Source organism: Panthera leo, chromosome B2 (genome assembly GCF_018350215.1).
Source record: "Panthera leo isolate Ple1 chromosome B2, P.leo_Ple1_pat1.1, whole genome shotgun sequence".
Taxonomy (NCBI): domain Eukaryota; kingdom Metazoa; phylum Chordata; class Mammalia; order Carnivora; family Felidae; genus Panthera; species Panthera leo.
In genome coordinates this window covers 87,715,030-87,735,827 of record NC_056683.1, presented here as the reverse complement: position 1 = coordinate 87,735,827, position 20,798 = coordinate 87,715,030, and the positions used below count along the sequence as shown (strand labels likewise).

The following is a 20,798-nucleotide window of genomic DNA, read 5'->3' as shown; positions in this document are numbered from 1 at the left end:
TTTAGTTTCTTCCAGCATTCTTGCTTATTTATACAAAATAAACCAATTGCATTTCCAAGTTTAGCTGAGCATGAAGTCAGGGGGTGAATAAGGCCTTTGCAGTGCTGTAAATACCCTTGCCCCTCCCTCCACTCCAGCAACTCTGGAAGGTTGGAAGGTTGGATCCCAGCCCAATAAACAAAGGTATTTGTGAACATCACTTCCAGGTAGAGTCATTCCTTGTGTCCTTTGCCCTCGATTAAAGGGCATATAAAACTCAGGTTTTCTTGATGTCAAAGCCATTAACTATTTTTCCAATTCCTCTCAGTGTAAAATGTGAGACTATAATTATAATTCAAGAATTATACCAGAGGGGGTAGCTATTGAAAACTCACCTGTTAATTGGAAAGTCTATTAACACTGCCATTTTATACTATTCTCCCAAAGATGATCTCAGGTCCCAAAATGTGAATCCAAAGAATAGCACACAGAATGCAAGTCCCAACAATCAAGCCAGTAGAGTAAGGACTCATTCATTTCATTGCCTCAGAATATTACGCAATTCACTCTGAGTTAACTCAGCTGACTGAGATCCTTGGAATTCCAGATATTACAATTCTAAACTGTATTGGGGGAAGTGTCTGCTAAGACAAGCAGCAAGAAGACAAAAACTTCAAGTAGCTGCTTCCCTTCAAAAGTAATAATTACGACTGAATATCGGGTATAGGAACTGCACTGATATGTTTTAGAAATGTAAAGATAATTAGGCCAGATCTGGCCCAGAAAGAGCTTAAACTTGAATGGGGGGCAAAGATGGTGGGAAAATAATGGATAAGATAATCTGCAAGTATCTAAAATATAATTAGGACCATTGAATGGTCAGAAAATGCAAGGGGTAAAGTTCACAGAAGAGAAGATGACATTGGACTGGGAGAATCAGAAGAGGAGATGGCATTTGAAATGGATTTTATTGGGTGATGATGATTTCAAGAAAAATAGATAGGTTGTGAAATATAGGCTCTGTTCAAGGAATCTGCTGGAGATAAAAGTGACCCTGATATAGAAGAACCTAGGTGCCAGACTAAGAACATACCCTGAAGTATTAGGGATAAGGAGTTTTTGGAAACTTTGGGAAGGATAGAGATATGAGGGGGGAGGGGAAATTATTATAAAGGAGTGAAGGATGAGAAATGAAAGATAGGGTGACTCCTCAGAAGGAGGAGGCAAGAAAGTCTGAAGGCCCCATTAACAGTGTGAGAGAAAAGACTGAGGAGAAAGTACTAATACTGTAGAGATAGATTCTATTGAATGTGGCAAATGGCTGAAGAATGAGGTATAAACAGGGATCTGAAAGTATCTTGCCTGGTGGCTTACAGTAGAAGGAGGTACTGGTTTGGGGGAGATAATGAAGGAGGTGTTTTGGAGCATGAGGCATTAGCAGAATCTGAGTAGATAGTGTAAAGTGACAATGCTAGTATATTTCCCAATTAAAAAATAAGTTTGCAGTAACTTTCTACTCCAGTATATTATCTGGGAGGAAAATTATAGTGTAACAGCTTATGCAGATAGAATGAGAAATAAATTAGTGGCATCTGATTTAGAGAAAATCTGAGCTTTATGAGACTATTATTAATCCAATATTCAATGATAAAAGTGAGGTTGAAGACAGAGAATTCTCTGGGCTAGATTTGCAAGCATTTATCTGCATAGGAATGAAACCACAGGAGGCAACAGTATCCAGAGGGAGAAAATACAGAGATTAAAAAAAAAAAAAAGAAAAAAAGGAAAAAGCTAGAATCATGGGGACATATACATAAGCCAAGCCAGAAGACCTGAATTTAATTCTACAAAGGGCTAGGATGTATTCAGTTACTGTTTATACATTTGGTGAATAATAAAAAAAAAAAAAAAAACAATAAGAAATGATGAAATTACTTATGTAATATTGCTTATTAAAATAATCACTAAATACATTCTGGTTGATTTTGACAAGGTTGTAACACTGTGATCATTTCAAATTATCGTCCAATTCTCATTTAATCACACAGTTTAAGCAAAATACAGAGCCCAGATAAAAAGGGGATGAACAGAGAACCAAAAGGCAGTTTAAACATGGTAAGTGACATTTATTCTAAAAGAACAAGTTGCAGGCTGCAAGAAAAAAAAGACGTTTCAGCTGAAATCAGCTTATATTACAAAATACATGACCCTGTGACCTAAACATTGGAACACTATTCTAGGATAACTCTAGAACAGCAGAATATAAATATGTGTATGTGTGACATTTAAAAAATATTCCCCTTTGGATATAATGAATAGATGTGCTTTTTTGTTCATTGGCTTTATTCTTGTCCTCATCCAGGAAATGAATTAAAAATTTATGGGAAGGATAAAATCAAAGAAGAGAGAAAAAAGGGACATAATAAAATGCTTTGGACACCTATAAATACCAGGTAATTTGGTCTTTTTACTATGGTTAAAGCTGAAAACAAAGGCATCTTAGTTCTCCTGGTCCTCCTCCCTGCGTCTTAACTGTCTTACCTCTTTCTCACCCAACTCATCTACCTCAGATGCCCTTTACTTTCAACACAACCTTCCTTTTACTCAACACCAATTCTCAGGTAACGGTCTGATCTCTGTTGTTCACATCTTTATGCAAGTTCTAGTCAACATGTAACTAACTGCTAATCCTCATTCCCTCTTTTATACAGAATAAATGAGATGTTAATAATTACTATCATCTACATTGGCATCTTCTGAGTTCATGCCTTTCATATATATTATCTCACTAGATTTGTAAACTATGAATTAAAAAATAAATTATTTTCTCTGTGGTCATTTTTATTATTTCATAGGTTTAAGTATGCCTTATTTATTATTATTATTGAAGTATAATTAAAATAAAATATTATATTAGGTTCACATGCAGAACATATTGATTTCACAGTTATATATATTACTCAGGACATACACTGATACACTCAATCTTCTATACTCAACTACACAATGAGTATAGTTACCATCTGTCACCATGCACTGTTATTACAATATTATTGACTATATTCTCTATGCTGTATTTTTATCTCCGTGATTTACTTATTTTATAACTGGAAGTTTGTACCTCTTAATCCCCTGCACTTATTTCACCTTCCCCTTTCCTCTGGCAATCACCAATGTACTCTCTGCATTTAAGAGTCTGTTTGGTCTTTTATTTGTTTGTACATTTGTGTTTTTAGAGTCCACATACAAGTGAGATCACTTATTTTTAGTTAGCGTAATATCCTCTTGGTCCATCCATAAATCTGTCATAAATGACCAAATTTTATTATTTTTTATGGCTGAATAATATTCCATTGTGCATAGATATACATACATATAGATATCACATCTTCCTTATCCATTCATCTGTTGTTGGACACTTGGGTTGCAATGTATGTCTAATTGTTGATTAAAAGTTTTTACACACTTCATAGAAGAATTGAAAGACTACAGGACAGATGAAGATGTCTGAGCAATAGAAGGAACAACAGGAACCCCTAAAATCCCAGTTTCCCAGGAAACTGCATATTTTAGCCACCACATCTGAACCAAATAGTCCTCTGTATAGAGGACCTGAAGTAGGGAGTTCTAGAGCTTTTCAGTGGTTGCTAGGAAAAACTTTCCCTATTTGGGTAACAAAAGAAGTGGCTCTAGCAATACAAGATTAAGCACCTCATCCCTGATTGTCCTAATCTTCTCTTTCCTTAATCCTTTCCTCCATAAAGGAGAAATCTTAGTTCTTCAATTAGTTGTTAATACCTCATACTCTTTCTTCCTTCTTTCATGCCTTTCAATATCTTTACTTGCCCTAGTTCAGTCCTATTAAATTGTAAATGATTGTAATTCTAATGATTTGCTTCATTTTGTGCATATGAAAGTTACCTCTACCAAGAGCTGGGAACTCCTAATCCTTGACCCAGTCTCTGGGCACTGGAATTAGCCCTAGTTAGGCAGATTTAGGGAGATATCTCTCTTTATTTTCTTAAGTTTATTTGTTTATTTTGAGAGAGAGTATGTGTGAGCAAGTAGGGAAGGGAGGGAGGGAGGGAGGGAGGGAGGGAGGGAGAGAGAGAGAGAGAGAGAGAGAGAGAGAGAGAGAGAGAGAATCCCAAGCAAGGTCCACACTGTCAGCACAGAGCCTGATGTGGGACTACATCCCATGAACCATGAGATCATGACCTAAGCTGAAATCAAGAGTCAGATGCTTAACAGACTCAGCTACCCATGCACCCCAAGGGAGCCTTCTTTCTTTAGATTTGACAATCACCATCAAGCTGTCATTCTGTTGGTTCTGCTCTAACCTTGTATGTTTTGCACCCAAATCTCAAACCTCCATGTTTGGCTCCTATTCCAGAACCTGAGTCTGTTGGTCCTAGCCCTAGTAACACTAGTTACACTAGCAACATTAGGACACTAGGGTAAGTACCTTGTAACCTTGCAGCCATGAAAACTCATTTCCAAGCTGTGGCCTGGTCACCTGCTGCCCAAGTCACTGCTGTCTGCCGCCTTCATCACCACTCATTGTCCATTCATCCGCACTCATATTTACAAACTGGAAAGTCAGATGCCAAGAGGTTATATAATCTGTTCAAGACAATACAGCTAACAAGTGGCAAAGATTAGATTCAAACCCAGATCTGATTAATTGTAAAGTCCATAATCATTTGCCATACATCTAACTCACACAAAAATATACATATACACACACAAAAATAATATTTCCAAAAAGGGTGCAAAATTTTCATAACAAACTGCAAGAGACAGCATCAGAATCTTCAAATAAAGATAAAATAAGCATTAAACAGAAGTCAATAAATGTAACAATGTTGCTGAATAAACAGATAAATTTAGAATCCCAGCTAGGCATTTAATTCCTTATTTCTCCTTCATACAGCTCTTTTGGAAGATGCAAATACTATTTTAGACATATTTGGAAAGTATTTTTCACATTTCAAGAGTAATATGCACATTCATGAACAGATCTAATATCTGCCATTAAACAATTCTTGATTTTCAACTCTTAGAGTTTTCTCACATGTGAGTTAAGTGTATTTATAAATATATGTTCACATTTATATGATTCCCATCAGAAGTTTTTATATATGGCCATGTGTCTGTCTCAATTTTATCACAGAAAATCAGGTCTTTAATTTTTCTCTTGTTCTTCCTGTCCACAAGAGAAAAAAAAAAGCAAACTTGACCCAAAATAATTACCAGTACATTAAAAATTCTACACACTCCTAGGTGTGCCCAGTTTGCTCCTTAATTAAAACATTGCCCTGAATGTTTGGCAGATTAAAGTCCCACATGAAATGAAATACTGGTGAAGAATGCTTTCTCTGTTAAAGAATTAGATTCAGAACAATGTCTTTTAGACTGGATCAAACTTTTTAGTAACTGTGTCAAAAAGGCTAGCCTTTAAAGTTGAAATTTAGTTATTTCACTGACCTTAAATAGGTATATATGGTATACCTGTCCAATGATGTAAATAAAACTAAGATCTAGAGATAAAGCAAGAAATTCCTAAATTAAAAATATTTTAAACCACATTCAGCCCAAACTCTCTCTCATTATTAGACAGTATAATACCCCTAACAAAATATATTTAATCATACAAGTGCAGCACTTTAAATATCTTTTAATAAGAATGGTCAAAACTCTTGCTCTTTATATTCAAATGCCTATAACACCATTATCCCTTCCCATTCACATTATCTAATCGTTTACAATTGTTTAGAAATATTATGAGAAAAACTTCCCCAGGACAATAACTACCAGCTAAGAGGCTAAATTGCTGCATCACTTTTATTTAAATCACACTGCATTCCTCAGGAATGCCTGCATTTATGCCCCTGTCATATACTCTAGGCCACCGAAGTTCTTACATATGAGACTGGTATGAATATTGTTTGGTATTGCACACAAATCACTGAGGATCTATTCCAAACAGGCTTTTTGTTTTTCCCCTTCCTTTCTTCCTTTTTTTTTTTTTTAAAGGGGGGAAAAAACTGTTTTATATCGACAACCATCTGTGAGCCTGTCTTTCAGGCCATCAAACTCTCCCATCCATTACGGAGCCTTCCTCACCTCCGCTGCATGACAGCACAATAAAGATGACATACTAATTCAATGACTTGTAATTTCAGCTAAACAAAGACAAGTGCCGCAGCTTCTTCTTTTGTGTTAACAGTGCCATATCGGTGAAGCCAGCTATGCAAACATAGCACTGGGAGGGTTTTATGACAGCAGTTGAATGGGGAGACTAGCTTGGTGTTGCTTTTTATGGTTTTTGGCTCCATAATTTTTGGCTCTGAGCTGCTGGCCATGGCTATTGTGTCTGGATTCTGTGTCAGCAGCAGCTAATTGTTCCAATAATGTTTATCATAGGGATCCACCAGGGAGCTGTATATGTGGAGATAAGCTACAGGGCAATGATACACACTATCTTACTGATCTCTATACACAGTGCTTTTACCTCATGCCAAAAAGCTTTTTAGGTTCCCAGTCTTAAAAAAAAAAAAATAACAGCTTAATCATCGTGCCAACAATAGTGTCTAAGGGGATGTAATCAGGTTCCTCTGATAATCTTAGCAACACATGAAAGTCATGCGCAAAAGCAGTAATTGAAGCAGTTGGTTCATTCTACCACCTGCTGTTGAAGTCACAGGTTAATCTAAATGAGGTCCCCTTCCGATGAAGCAGTATGCAAGGCACTTTTTATATCATAAATGTGCATTACAGAAGCTTTACAAAATAATAAAGTAACAGTTCATTAAATGAACTGTATGAAGTATTCCAGGCTTGTCCAGCTTCTCCCGCTGCTGTCGAATGGCATATCCAAGTGTAAATTCCCTCCTCATGTCTATACCCCAATGCACACTTCAGTTTGCATATGGTTCCAGACAATGGGAGTTCCTGAGACAGATGCCCAAATGTAACTAAACGTCAGGCAATCACGGGAATCAGCTGCAGGAAAGTGAAACATTTTTCTTTGTCTGCTTTTGATGCTATTTCCCCCAAGATTACTAAATAGGATATTGACAATGTAAAAATGGCCCTAGAATCAACAATTAAACGGCTTGCCATGGTCTACATTAGCCCATGTATAAGGGATGCATTTTTCTAATTAAACTTTTAACACCTGATTTCCATTTAAATTTTTTTTCTACTGTTTTTCAAAAGGTCTTCATCTGACAAAGAATAGAACACTAAGATTATGTAGTATGCTGCTCTTCTAATAGGCAATTTTTTAACAAAATGATTTTAAAAGTTATGAGAACTGTCAAAATAAGACTCTAATGAAAAATTTTAAATATAGAAGAAATGACACATTCAGATTAAAAATTGTGCCTGATTTTAGGTTATTTCATTGAATAATAATAACCACCATATACCGAGAGCCAACTCAGCATCAGGTACTAAGCTAGGTAATATTATCTTACATATTTAAGTCTCAGGGCCATTCACTGAAATTGTATTATGTCTGCAAAAGCTGAAGAAACAGTCTTAGGGAGGCTGCATAATAATCCAAGTTTCTGGGTAAATAAGTGGTAGAGCTAAGACTGGGAACCAAATCAACATGAATTCAAAGCATGCACTTTTCCCAACAAGAGAAACTGATGCAATGTATTTAGCGTAAAAGAAGGGAAGGAAAATAGTGTTTAAGTTGAGAAAGAAGCTCCAGTTCTGAATTAAGGCCATGAAAGAAAATAAATTTATGAACATAAACTGGCATACTCCTAAATTTAGTGGTGAATGTGGTTTGGGGTGGGGGTGGTGAAGGGTAGAGTAGATACTGTTATAGGACCAGGAACAAATTTTTGTAAAATAAATAACAGATTATGTTCATTTAACCCAATTCAACAGCACAAGTCAATAATAGTTAACAGGGTGACTATAACATTGAAGGTACATAATAAACATTAGCCAAATTTTAATGGATGAATGATTTTACCAAATAATAGTTATAAATGCAACCGCAGAAGCCAGTGCACTTAGGAGTGCTTACTAAGTGCCAGACACCATCTAAGCAGTTCACATATGTTTTGTCTTACATCCTCACCACAATCTGCTACCTTTGGAATGATTATCCCCATTTTACAGGTGAGGAAATTGAGGCTCTGAAACACTAGGTCACTTGTTCATGGCTCTGTGAGCAGGGAAGTGGGAGAATCAAGATTTGAGTCAAAGATAATCTGACTCCCCAAAGCTCTTGCCTGAACAAATTAATGAGTAAACCTAAAAATAATAAGAATGTTTTTAAAGTTCTCTTTGGTTGTCAAAGATTCTTTTTCTTTAAACTTTTTATTTAAAAAAATTGTTTTAATGTTTATTTATTTTGAGAGGGACAGACAGAGTGTAAGTGGGGGAGGGGCAGAGAGAGAGGGAGTCACAGAATCCAAAGCAGGCTCCAGGCTCTAAGCCATCAGCACAGAGCCCGAGTGGGGGCTCAAACCTACAAGCTGGGAGATCGTGACCCGAGCCAAAGTTGAATGATCAACTGACTGAGCCACCCAGGTGTCCCTGGTTGTCAAAGATTCTTACATTGTCTCCAAGGATAGCAGCTTCATGCCCATGGAAGTATGCAAAAGAATCGCAGTAATATAGTAATGACTGAGTTTAGGTATTTGGTATACTTTCTTAACAGCAAGAATTGTTAAGGTCTGGTATGTGGTACTAAAGAAGGCTCAAGAATTTTCTTTGAATATTCTAGAGAACTTTGTAAACAAATTTTACTTACATTTGTCTTGATTATTTTACTCAGAGGCTAACAGAACAGAATAGGTGACCTTTAAAGACATATCTAGTGCCAAGTTCCTATAATAACTGGATGTTAATTCTTCCAGAAATTCTTTCTGTGATAGATAATATATAAGTTAAAGTCTATGAATCTGAAAAGCAATGCTCTATGAATTTCCAGAGCTTTTAATACCTTGTTGAAGTATACTTTATGCAACTGCCTATCATAAAAAGTATATTCATCAGACTTGAGTATTAATTTTCTATTAATTCATGCCTGAAGAGGATTCATGATGACATCTTGTTTGGCAAGAGCAAAAACCAAAATAAAACAAAATTAAATTAAATTAATAAAAATAAATAAATAAAATAAAATATAATAAAACAAAAATATAAAACATAAGACACTTTCCCCTAAATAGCTTCTGTTAGAGAAGTTTTGTTTTTTCACTGATATAATGTTTTCAACATAACATTTATTTGTTTGCCTGAAACTATTTTATTTTTTAATTTTTTAAAATATAATTTATTGTCAAACTGGCTTACATACAACACCCAGTGTTCATCCCAGCAAGTGCCCTCCTCCCCTATTTTAAAGTAGATCATCACTTAACATTTACCCACCAAGGGGCACCTGGGTGGCTTAACCAGTTAAGCATCAGATTCTTGGTTTTGGCTCAGGTCATGATCTTGCAATTTTGTGAGTTGAAGCCCTACATCTGGCTCTGCGCAGGCAGCATGGAGCCTGCTTGGGATTCTCTCTCTCCTCTTTCTCTGCCCCTTTCCCTGCACTGGAAAACCAAAAATTCATTTGACTCACTTTTCTGTGATATTTGCTTTATTTCAGTCATCTGGAACCAAACCCAGAATATCTCTAAGGTATTTCTGTAATATTTTGCCATTTTGAATTTTTTATTTTCTGTTTAGACTTAAACACATTAGCCTTTTAAGTACAACTAAGAGCTTCTGGTTTCTGGTTTCTGGTCTGCATGTAAGGAGCTTAGAAGTCCTCACACTATCCTAATGGCAAGTATAAAGTTAAAAAACTGAAAAATCAATAACTTTCCTTGGTCCATCAGAAAAGTGAGGTTATAAGGCAAATTCATGGATAGGAAGACAAAAAATTGCCACAATCTAGTTCTCAACTCAGTCTAAAGATTCAACATAATCCAAATCAAATGCTCATGTTATTTTGTGTATATCAATAAATTGATACTAAAGTTTATATGGAAAGGCATAAGATCCAGATGAGCCAACTCAATATTGAAGGAGAAGAATAAAGTCAGAGGACTGACACTATTACTTTAAGATTTAGTATAAAGATGTTGTAATCAAAACTGTGGTAGTGGTGAAAGAATAGGCAGATTAATCAATGGAACAGAATGATGAACCCAGAAATAGATTCACATAAATATGCTAAATGATCTCTGACAAAGGATCAAAGATAATATAATACAGTATTTTCAACAAACAGTACTGGAACAATATTGGACATCCACATGCAAAAAATGAATATGGACACAGACCTTATAGTTTTCACAAAAATTAACTCAGAATTGATCATAGACCTAAATGTAAAATGAAAAACTATACAATTCTTAGAGGATTACAGGAAAAAACCTAAGTGACTTTGGGTACGCCAATGACTTTTGGATATAACACCAAATATATGATCAATGAAAGAAGGAATTAATAAGCTTGATTTCACTGAAATTAAGAACCTTTGCTCTGTAAAAGACACTGTCAAGGGAATGAAAAGATAAGCCACAGACTGGGAGAACATATTTGCAAAAGACATACCTGCAGAAAATCTGTTATTCAAAATACAAAACATATTCTTAAAGCTCAACAAAAAGGAAATAAACAATTTGATTAAGTAATGGGCAAAAGACGTAAAGGGGGGGGCGCCTGGGTGGCTCAGTCGGTTAAGCGGCCGACTTCGGCTCAGGTCATAATCTTGCGGTCTGTGAGTTCAAGCCCCGCATCCGGCTCTGTGCTGACAGCTCAGAGCCTGGAGCCTGTTTAAATTCTGTGTCTCCCTCTCTCTGACCCTCCCCCATTCATGCTCTGTCTCTCTCCGTCTCAAAAATAAATAAACGTTAAAAAAATTAAAAAAAAAAGATGTAAATGGGAGTGCCTAGATGGTTTAGTCAGTTAAGCGTCCAACTCTTGATTTTAGCTCAGGTCATGATATCATGGTTCATGGTATTGAGCTCCACATTAGGCACTGCACTGACAGTGTAGAGCCTGCTTGGGATTCTCTCTCTCTCTCTCTCTCTCTCTCTCTCTCTCTCTCTCTCCCTCCCTCTCTCTCTCCCTCTCTCTCTCTCTCCCTCTGACTCTCCCTCACTTGTGCACTCGCTCTGAAAATAAATAAATAAATATCAAGAAAAAGAGGAACAGACACAAAGAAGAACAAAGATATACAGATGTCAAGTAGGCATATGAAAATGTGTTCAACATAACATATGATCAGGGAATTGAAAAGTAAGATTCTAATACATACCTATCAGAATAATCAAAATCTAAAACATTTACTATGCCAAATGCTGGTGATGATGTGGAGCAATAGGAATTTTCATACATTGCTGGTGGAAATGCAAAATGATTCAACCACTCGGAAGACAGTTTGGCAGTTTCTTACAAAACAAAATATATTCTTATCACATGATCCAAGTATTGCATTCTTTGGTATTTACTAAAGGAGTTGAAAATTTCTGTCAATAGAAATACCTGAACTGTTCATAGCAGTTTTATTCATAATTTCAAAAATTTGAAAGCAAACAAAATGGCCTTCATTAGGTGAATGAAAAAACTGTGGTACATCCAGACAGTGGAACTTTATTCAGTGCTAAAAAGAAATGAATTATCAAACCATGAATAGACATAGAAGAAACTTAGATGCATATTACTAAGTGAAAGAAACCAGCCTGTAAGAGCTACATAATCTATAAATCCAACTACATGACATTTTGGAAAAGGCAAAACTATAAAGATAATGAAAAGAATAGTGTAAACCAGCATCTATGTAGGAGGCAGGAGTGAATAGGTAGTACACAGAGAATTTTTAGGGCTCTGAAACTATTCTGCATGATACTGTTATGGTGGATACATATTTGCTTTTGTCAAAATGTACATCAAGAGGGAGCCTTAATGAAAACTGTTCACAGATTGATTTCTAGGGAAGATGGCAGGGTAGGAGGATCCTAAGCTCATCTCATTTCATGTATACAACAAGGTGACACCCATATCAATGTAAACAACACAGAAAATGATCCAAAGAACAGACTCTCCACAGCTATAGGTAGAGAAGATGCCACATGAAAGAAGGTAGGAAGGCGGAGATGTGGTCAGGAGCCAAACAGATCTATGGGACTGTCAGCAGGAGGGAGGCACACAATAGACATGGAGTAGGGAGAGGAGAAGACTCCAAAACCAGTCAGGAAAACTTGTACATGGAAGACAAATCCCTGTCACATTTGACTTTGAAAATAAGAGGAGCCTAACAATCAGTGGGGCTTAACCCCTGAAATGCTAAAAATCAATGAAGTAGGCTCTGGGAGAGGTGGGAGGGCAGAATCCCTGCCCTTAAAGAGGTAACACAACAAATAGCCCCACTGAGATACAGCATAGAAGCAGCAGTTTCAAAAACTCATAGGGTACACGGGAATAAGATTTACTAATCTCAGAACATGTGCTGGAGGGGCAGAGACCTTTAGGACACTTCTCCAAGAGAAAAAAGAGTTGGTGAGCACCAATTCCATCCTCTGCCCCACAGTCTAGATGCACAGACACCTGTGAGAATATGCAACATCAATACTCCCCAATACATTTGCAAACAGCACACTCCACCCTCTGCACACTTCTGCAGATCTGCCCCCTCCAACCTGGCAGGCCTTGGCTGGAGTTTTCTCAGGCTGCTGTTCCCCTCCCATAGCAGAACAGCATGGATCTTGCTGGCACTGCATGCCCCACCCCCTAGTTCTTCTGTGGACCTGCTCCTTCCAATACACCCTTGGAGGGAGCCCAACCAAAGCAGTGCCACAAGCCTGACAGTGTGAAAGTAGCCCTGACAAGGGTCAGCACCACTGTAAAGGGACTCCTGCCCCAGGGAGAGGGGAAGATAACTATACACACCAGTCCAACTGCAGTCCCAGCAGTGGGTTGGGGACAGACATCAGGTATGACTGCAGGCCTAACCCACCAATGAAAACTTCCCAGGGGACAACATGAGAAAGCATCCTGCAGTTCAGTGCTAACTGCATCTCTGGCAAATGCCTTGTCTGACTCAACTGAAGCCTGAGGCAGTCCCAGGCTGGCCCACTAACAGCACAGAGACCAAACCCTATCCACAACAGGCAAAGAGAACCATTGCAGATGACCAGACTGAAGGCAAAGTGACTCAGCCACAACAGTGGGGTATGTACAACACAAATAGGAGACACCATAAAGCACCAGGTTCTAATGAACAGGTGACACTGCACTGTAGGGCACTATAGGACCTCTTCTTCATTAGGCCATCACTTTCAAGAGCAGGAGATGCAGCTGACTTTCCTAACACATAGAAACAGACATAGAAAGACAACATGAGGAGATAGAGGAATATGTCCCAAATGAAACAACAGGTCAAAATCCCATTAAGGCATTTAGACAAAATGGATAAGTAATATGCCTGATAGAGAATTTAAAGTAATGGTCATAAAGATACTGACTGAACTTAAGAAAAGAGTGAAGGAACTCAGTGAGACCTTCAATAAAGAAATCAAAAACATAAAAAAAAAAAAAAACAACAATCAGAGATTGAGAACTCAATAACTGAAATTAAAAATACACCAGAGGGAATAAATAGTAGATTAGAAGAAGCAGAAGAATGGATCCATAATGGAAAGCAATTAGGCTGAACAAAACAGAAAAATATAATAAAAAATGAAAACAGACTAAGAAAACTCAGTGATATCATCAAGTGTAATAACATTCACATTATAGGGACCCCAGAAAGAGAAGAGAGAGAAAAGGGGGAGAAAAGTTATTTGAAGAAATAATAGTTGAAAATACCTGAACCTAGGGAAGGAAGAAGAAATCCAGATCCAGGAGGCACAGAGAGCCACCAGTAAAATGAACCCAAGGACAACAAGACACACAGTAATTAAAATGGCAAAAGTAATAAAGGCAGAGTTTTTAAAGTAGAAAAGAAAACCGTTACATACACGGGAAACTCTATAAAGCTAGCTATCAGCTGATTTTTTTCAGCAGAAATTTTGCAACCAAGGAAGTGGCATGATATATTCAAAATATTGAAAGGAAAAAACCCTGAAGCCAAGAATACTTAATTCACCAAGGCTACCATCCAGAATAGAAGGAGAGATAAAGAGTTTCCAGGACAAATGAAAGCTAAAAGAATTCATCACCACTAAACCACCCTACAAGAAATGTTAAAGGGGACTCTGAGTGGAAAACAAAGACCATAAGTACAAGTAAGAAGAGTAGGAAGCACAAAAGCATTAAAATTAAGTATATTTATATAAATCAGTCAAGGAATTCACAAAATAATATGATGTAAATTATGATATCATATACCTGAAAAATAGTGGGGGAAGAGGAGTAAAGAATGGGTTCAATCTTAAGTGACTATCAACTTAATATAGACGGCTATATGTATAAGATATTATATATAAACCTAATTGCAACCACAAATCAAAACTGGTTAAAAATCAAAAAGTAAGCCAGCAAACCATGAGAGAAGAGAATAAGACAAGAGCAGAACAGAGAAGAACTACAAAAATAATCATAAAACAGATAACAAAATGGCAATAAGTACATACCTATCATTACTTTGAATGTAAATGCAATAAAAACTCCAATCAAAAGACACAGGACAATGGATTGGATAAAAAAGCAAGACTCATCTATAAGTTGATTACAAAAGACTCATTTCAGAGGTAAAGACACAGGCAGATTGAAAATAAAGGAAGGGAAGAGCATTTATCATGCAAATGGAAGTGGAAAGAAAGCCAAGTTAGCAACACTTATATTAGACAAAATAGACTTTAAAACAAAGACTGTAACAAGGGACAAAGGACACTATATAATCATAAAGGGAATAGTCCAACAAGAAATATAACAATTGTAAATATTTATACACCTAACATGGGGCACCCAAATACACAAAGCAGCAAATAACAAACATAAAGAAGTAACTGATAGTAATACAATAATAGTAACAGTCTTTAACACCCTACTAACGTGTATGTAAAGATGATCCAAATAAAAAATCAATAAGGAAACAATGGCTTTGAATGATACATTGGAACAGATGGATTCAGAACATTCTATCCTAAAACAACAGAATACACATTCTTTCCAAGTGTACCTGTAAGATGTTCCAGAATAGATCACATGTTAGGCCACAAAACAAGTCTCAACCAATTAAAAAAACTGAAGTCATACCATGCATCTTTTCTGATCACAGCACTATGAAGCTACAAACCAACCACAGGAAAAAATTTGGAAAAATAAAGTAAGTTAAACAACACGCTCCTAAACAATGAATGAGTCAACCAAGAAATCACAGAGGAAATCAAAAAGTACTTGGAGACAAACAAAAAGAAAACAAAATGGTTCAAAATCTTTGGGATGCAACAAAAGCTGTTTTTAGAGGGAAGTTTATAGCAATGTAGATTTACCTTCAGAAGCAAGAAAAATTGCAAACAATTGACCTCACACCTAAAAAGAGCTAGAAAAAGAAGAATAAATAAATCCCAAAACCAGTAGAAAGAAGGAAATAATAAATATTAGAGAAGAAGGAGAAATAAAACAGAAATTAAAAAGAAAATAGAACAGATCAATGTAACCAGGAGCTGGTTCTTTGAAAGGACTCGTTAAAAAAAGCAAAGGAAAGAAAGAAAAAAAAAGAAAAAGAAAAAGAGAGAGGACTCAAATAAACAACATCAGAAATGAAAGAGGAGAAATAATAACCAACACTGAAGAAATACAAACCACGGTAAGAGAATATTATAAAAAAGTATATGCCACCAAATTAAACAACCTAGATAAATGGACAAATCCCTAAATCATACAAGTTACCAAAACTGAAGCAGGAAGAAACAGAAAATTGGAACAGACTACTTACCAGCAGTGGAATTGAAGCAGTAATCAAAAAATTCCCAACAAACAAAACTCCAGGAACACATGGCTTCACAGATGAATTCTACCATACATTTAAAGAAGAGTTAATACCCTTTCTTCTGAAACTATTCCAAAAAATAGAAGAAGGAAAGCTTCCAAATTCATTCTATGAAGTGATTATTACCCTGATATCAAAATCAGATAGACTTTATTAAAAACAGAGAACTAGAAGCCAGTATTTCTGATGAATACAGATGCAAAAGTCCTCAACAAAATATTAGCAAACTGATCAAACAATACATTAAGAACATCATTCACAACAATCAAGTGAGATTTATTCCTGTGATGCAAAGGTGGTTAAATATTTGCAAATAAGTCAATATGGTACATCACACCAACAAGAGAAAGAATAAAAATCATATGCTCATTTCAATAGACATAGAAAAAGCATTTGACAAAGTACAACACCCATTAACAATAAAAACCCTCAGCAAAATAGGTTTAGAGGGAATATACTTCAACATAATAAGTCCATCTAGACAAACCCACAGCTAACATCATACTCAATGAAGAAAAACAGCTTTTCCCGTTAAGTTAGAAAGACAAGGATACCTATTCTAACCACTTTTACTCAACACAGTACTGGAGGTCCTAGCCATAGCAATCATATAACAAAAAGAAATAAAAGGCACATAAATTGGTAAGTAAGAAGTAAAACTTTCACTATTGGCAGATTACATGATACTATATGTAGAAAACACAAAAGACTCCATCAAAAAAAATACTAGAACTGACACATGAGTTCAGTAAGGTCACGGGATACAAAATCAACATACAGAAATCCATTGTATTTCTATGCACAAATAATGAAGTAGCAGAAAGAGAAATTAAGAAAACAATCCCATTTACAATTATAGCAAAAATAATAAAATACCTATGAATAAACTTAACCAAGGAGGTGAAAGTCCTGTCTCTAAAAATTGTAAAATGTTGATTAAAACAAAGATGATACAACCAAAGAAAAATATTTCATGTTCATAGGTTAGAAGATCAAATGTTGTTAAACTGTCCACACTTCCCAAAGCAATATACAGATTTAATGCAAACTTTATCAAAATACCAACAGCATTTTTCACGTAACTAGAAAAAATAATCTTAAAATTTGCAAAAGCAACCTTTAAAAAAGAATAACAAAATTGGAGGTATCACAATCCCAGATATCAAAGTTTAAGTTTTTCAAATTTTTTAAAATGTTTTTTAAATTATTTTTGAGGAAGAGAGAGACAGAACATAAGCAGGGGAAGAGCAGAGAGAGAGGGAGACACAGAATTCAAGCAGGCTCCAGGCTCTGAGCTGTCAGAAGAGAGCCTGATGTGGGGCTCAAACCCATGAACTGTGAGATCATGACCTGAGCCGATGTCGGACGCTTAACCAACTGAGCCACCCAGGAGCCCCAAAGTTTAAGTTTAATACAAAGTTTAATAATCAAAGCAGTATGACACTGACACAAAGAGACACAGATCAACAGAATAGAGAATAGAGAGCCCAGAAATAAACCCATGATAATAGGGTCAATTAATCTTCAACAAAAGAGGCAAACATATGTGATAGGAAAGAGTCTTTTCAACAAATGGCATTGGGAAAACAGGATAGCTACATGCAAAATAATGAAACTGGACCACTTTCTTACACCACACAGAAAATTAACTCAAGCAAAAGAATGAAACTGGACCATTTTCTTACACCATACACAAAAACAAATTCAAAATGTATTCAAGACCTCAATTTGAGACAGGAAACCATCAAAATCCTAGTGGAGAACACAGGCAGTAACCTCTTTGACATCAGCCATAGAAACTTCTTACTAGGTATGGTTTCCCTTAGGCAAGGGAAACAAAAGCAAAAATAACCTATTGGAACTTCATCAAAATAAAAAGCTTTTGTATAGTGAAGGAAATAATCAATAAAACTAAAATACAACCTAGGAAATGGCAGAAGATATCTGCAAATGACATATCTGATAAAGGGTTAGTATCCAAGATATATGAAGAGCTTATAAAACTCAACACCCAAAAACAAATAATCTAGTTAAAAAATGGGCAGAAGACATGAATTTTCCATAGAAGACATACATATGGTTGGGGCACCTGGGTGGCTTAGTCAGTTAAACATTCGTCTCTTGATTTTGGCTCAGGTCATGATCTCACGGTTGGTGAGATCGAGCCCCACATCTGGCTCTGTGTTGACAGCACAGAGCCTGCTTGGGATTCTCCTCTCCCTCTCTGCCCCTACCCCTTCTCAAAAATAAATAAACTTTTTTTTTTTTTAAAGAAGACATACAGAGGCAACCAACGGAATGGGAAAAGATATTTGCAAATGACACATCGGACAAAGGGCTAGTATCCAAAATCTATAAAGAGCTCACCAAACTCCACACCCGAAAAACAAATAACCCAGTGAAGAAATGGGCAGAAAACATGAATAGACACTTCTCTAAAGAAGACATCTGGACGGCCAACAGGCACATGAAAAGATGTTCAACATCGCTCCTTATCAGGGAAATACAAATCAAAACCACACTCAGATATCACCTCACGCCAGTCAGAGTGGCCAAAATGAACAAATCAGGAGACTATAGATGCTGGAGAGGATGTGGAGAAACGGGAACCCTCTTGCACTGTTGGTGGGAATGCAAATTGGTGCAGCCGCTCTGGAAAGCAGTGTGGAGGTTCCTCAGAAAATTAAAAATAGACCTACCCTATGACCCAGCAATAGCACTGCTAGGAATTTACCCAAGGGATACAGGAGTACTGATGCATAGGGGCACTTGTACCCCAATGTTTATAGCAGCACTCTCAACAATAGCCAAATTGTGGAAAGAGCCTAAATGTCCATCAACTGATGAATGGATAAAGAAATTGTGGTTTATATACACAATGGAATACTACGTGGCAATGAGAAAGAATGAAATATGGCCTTTTGTAGCAACGTGGATGGAACTGGAGAGTGTGATGCTAAGTGAAATAAGCCATACAGAGAAAGACAGATACCATATGGTTTCACTCTTATGTGGATCCTGAGAAACTTAACAGAAACCCATGGGGGAGGGGAAGAAAAAAAAAAAGAGGTTAGAGTGGGAGAGAGCCAAAGCATAAGAGACTGTTAAAAACTGAGAACAAACTGAGGGTTGATGGGGGGTGGGAGGGAGGGGAGGGTGGGGGATGGGTATTGAGGAGGGCACCTTTTGGGATGAGCACTGGGTGTTGTATGGAAACCAATTTGACAATAAATTTCATATATTGGAAAAAAAAAAAAGAAGTTTCTGGCTCCCTTTCCATGGTTCCTGAAATGTTCTGTAACCATTTGTTTTCCAAGACAAGTCAGTACTTTGCTAGTCTTGGCTAGTCATGATTTTATAGTCCTGGATTGGTGGAGTCTTCTCCCATGTAACAATACTATCATGGATGAAAGGAAGAGAAATATTTCTGTCATTTCCTATTCTTTCCCAGCACTGGAGAGGGCCTTCATTTCAAAGACTGGAGGTGTTAGACCTTGGCTTTAGCAACTGTCGTCTTTCCTTGCCAAGGGAAAAATGAAGCTACAACTGCACAGCAATGTATGGTATTACAGTATTGGTTAAACCAATTAGAAAAAGACCAATAAATTCAAGAGATGATAAAACTATAAAAAAGATAAAAAAGTAAATATAAATAATTACCTTATATATGATTTCTTTAAGCACTAAGTTGTAAAAGGCTGGTGAAAAAGTTTTCATTTTAATTTGGTTTCACTAGGTATAAGAGAGTTCTATTTTCTATTACTCTAATATATTTTACTTACAGCTATGCTTATTTTATGATTATTTTAAATCATTTTTAAATATTTTGAGTACTATAAAACATTTTATGTTGTATTTAGGAACTTAGTCTATGAACTACATCATTTAAAAATGCTAACTGCCTTAACATTCAAGTGCTTAAAATTCTTCCCCCAAAGCAGAAAATACCTCTAATTTTACAGCGGATAATAATGGAAGAAAAAGAATGTTCTACAAGAAATTGAGTTGTTAAAGAGTATTCTGGAATGTGTAAGATACCATTATACAGAGATAACCCAATTATCAAAATCAGCAAATGATCATGCAACCTCTACTTCTTTGGTTATGCTAGTTTTATTTTTTAAATACACTCTACAGTAAATGCATTATGGTTAAAAATTTGGAGAATAGTTACCCATATAGTGCTTAAAATCATCTCAGGTGACACCTAAGCATATACATACCACATGTGTTCAAGTAAGCAGTGGGGAGTACTTGATGGGTTACATATATTCAAGTAAGCAGTTGGGAATGATAAGGTTAGATTTATATTTTAACCAAGTCTTGACAGCTAAGTGAAGAATAGGTTTTTCCTATTATTTTTTTTCAAAACTTCTTGGCTTTTACTTTTTTATTAATAAAATTTACTTTTTAGAGCACTTTTAGATTCACAGCAAATTGAACAGAAAGTGCATAGAGTTTCTATATATTCCTTGTACACACACACACACACACACACACACACACACCCTCCACCACTATCACTATATCCCACCAGAGTAGTATATTACATTTGTTAGAATTGATGAACCTCCATTGACACATCATTGTCACCTAAAGTTCATAGATAACATTAAAGTTCACTTCTTCTTCTTTTTTTTAAATTTTAATACCAGTGTTTAACATTCAGTGCTAAGTCAGTTTCAGGTGTACAATATAGTGATTCAGCAATTCTATACATTTGGTCAGTACTCATTATAGTAAGTGTATTCTTAATCCTCTTCACCTATTTCACCCACCCAACCCCTGGCCCACCTCCCCTCTGGTAATCATCAATTTATTCTCTATAGTTAAAAGTCTGTTTTTGGGGGGCACCTGG

The 20,798-nt window shown here is 36.3% G+C and overlaps 1 long non-coding RNA gene across 1 annotated transcript; it reads left to right on the top strand.

Moving 5' to 3' along the window:
* The first annotated feature begins 618 nt into the window (after positions 1-618).
* Positions 619-2,430, top strand: LOC122220204. The gene is made up of 3 exons (XR_006202721.1): positions 619-700; positions 2,028-2,094; positions 2,342-2,430. It is a non-coding gene; the product is annotated as an uncharacterized LOC122220204 (long non-coding RNA).
* Positions 2,431-20,798: the final 18,368 nt, after the last annotated feature.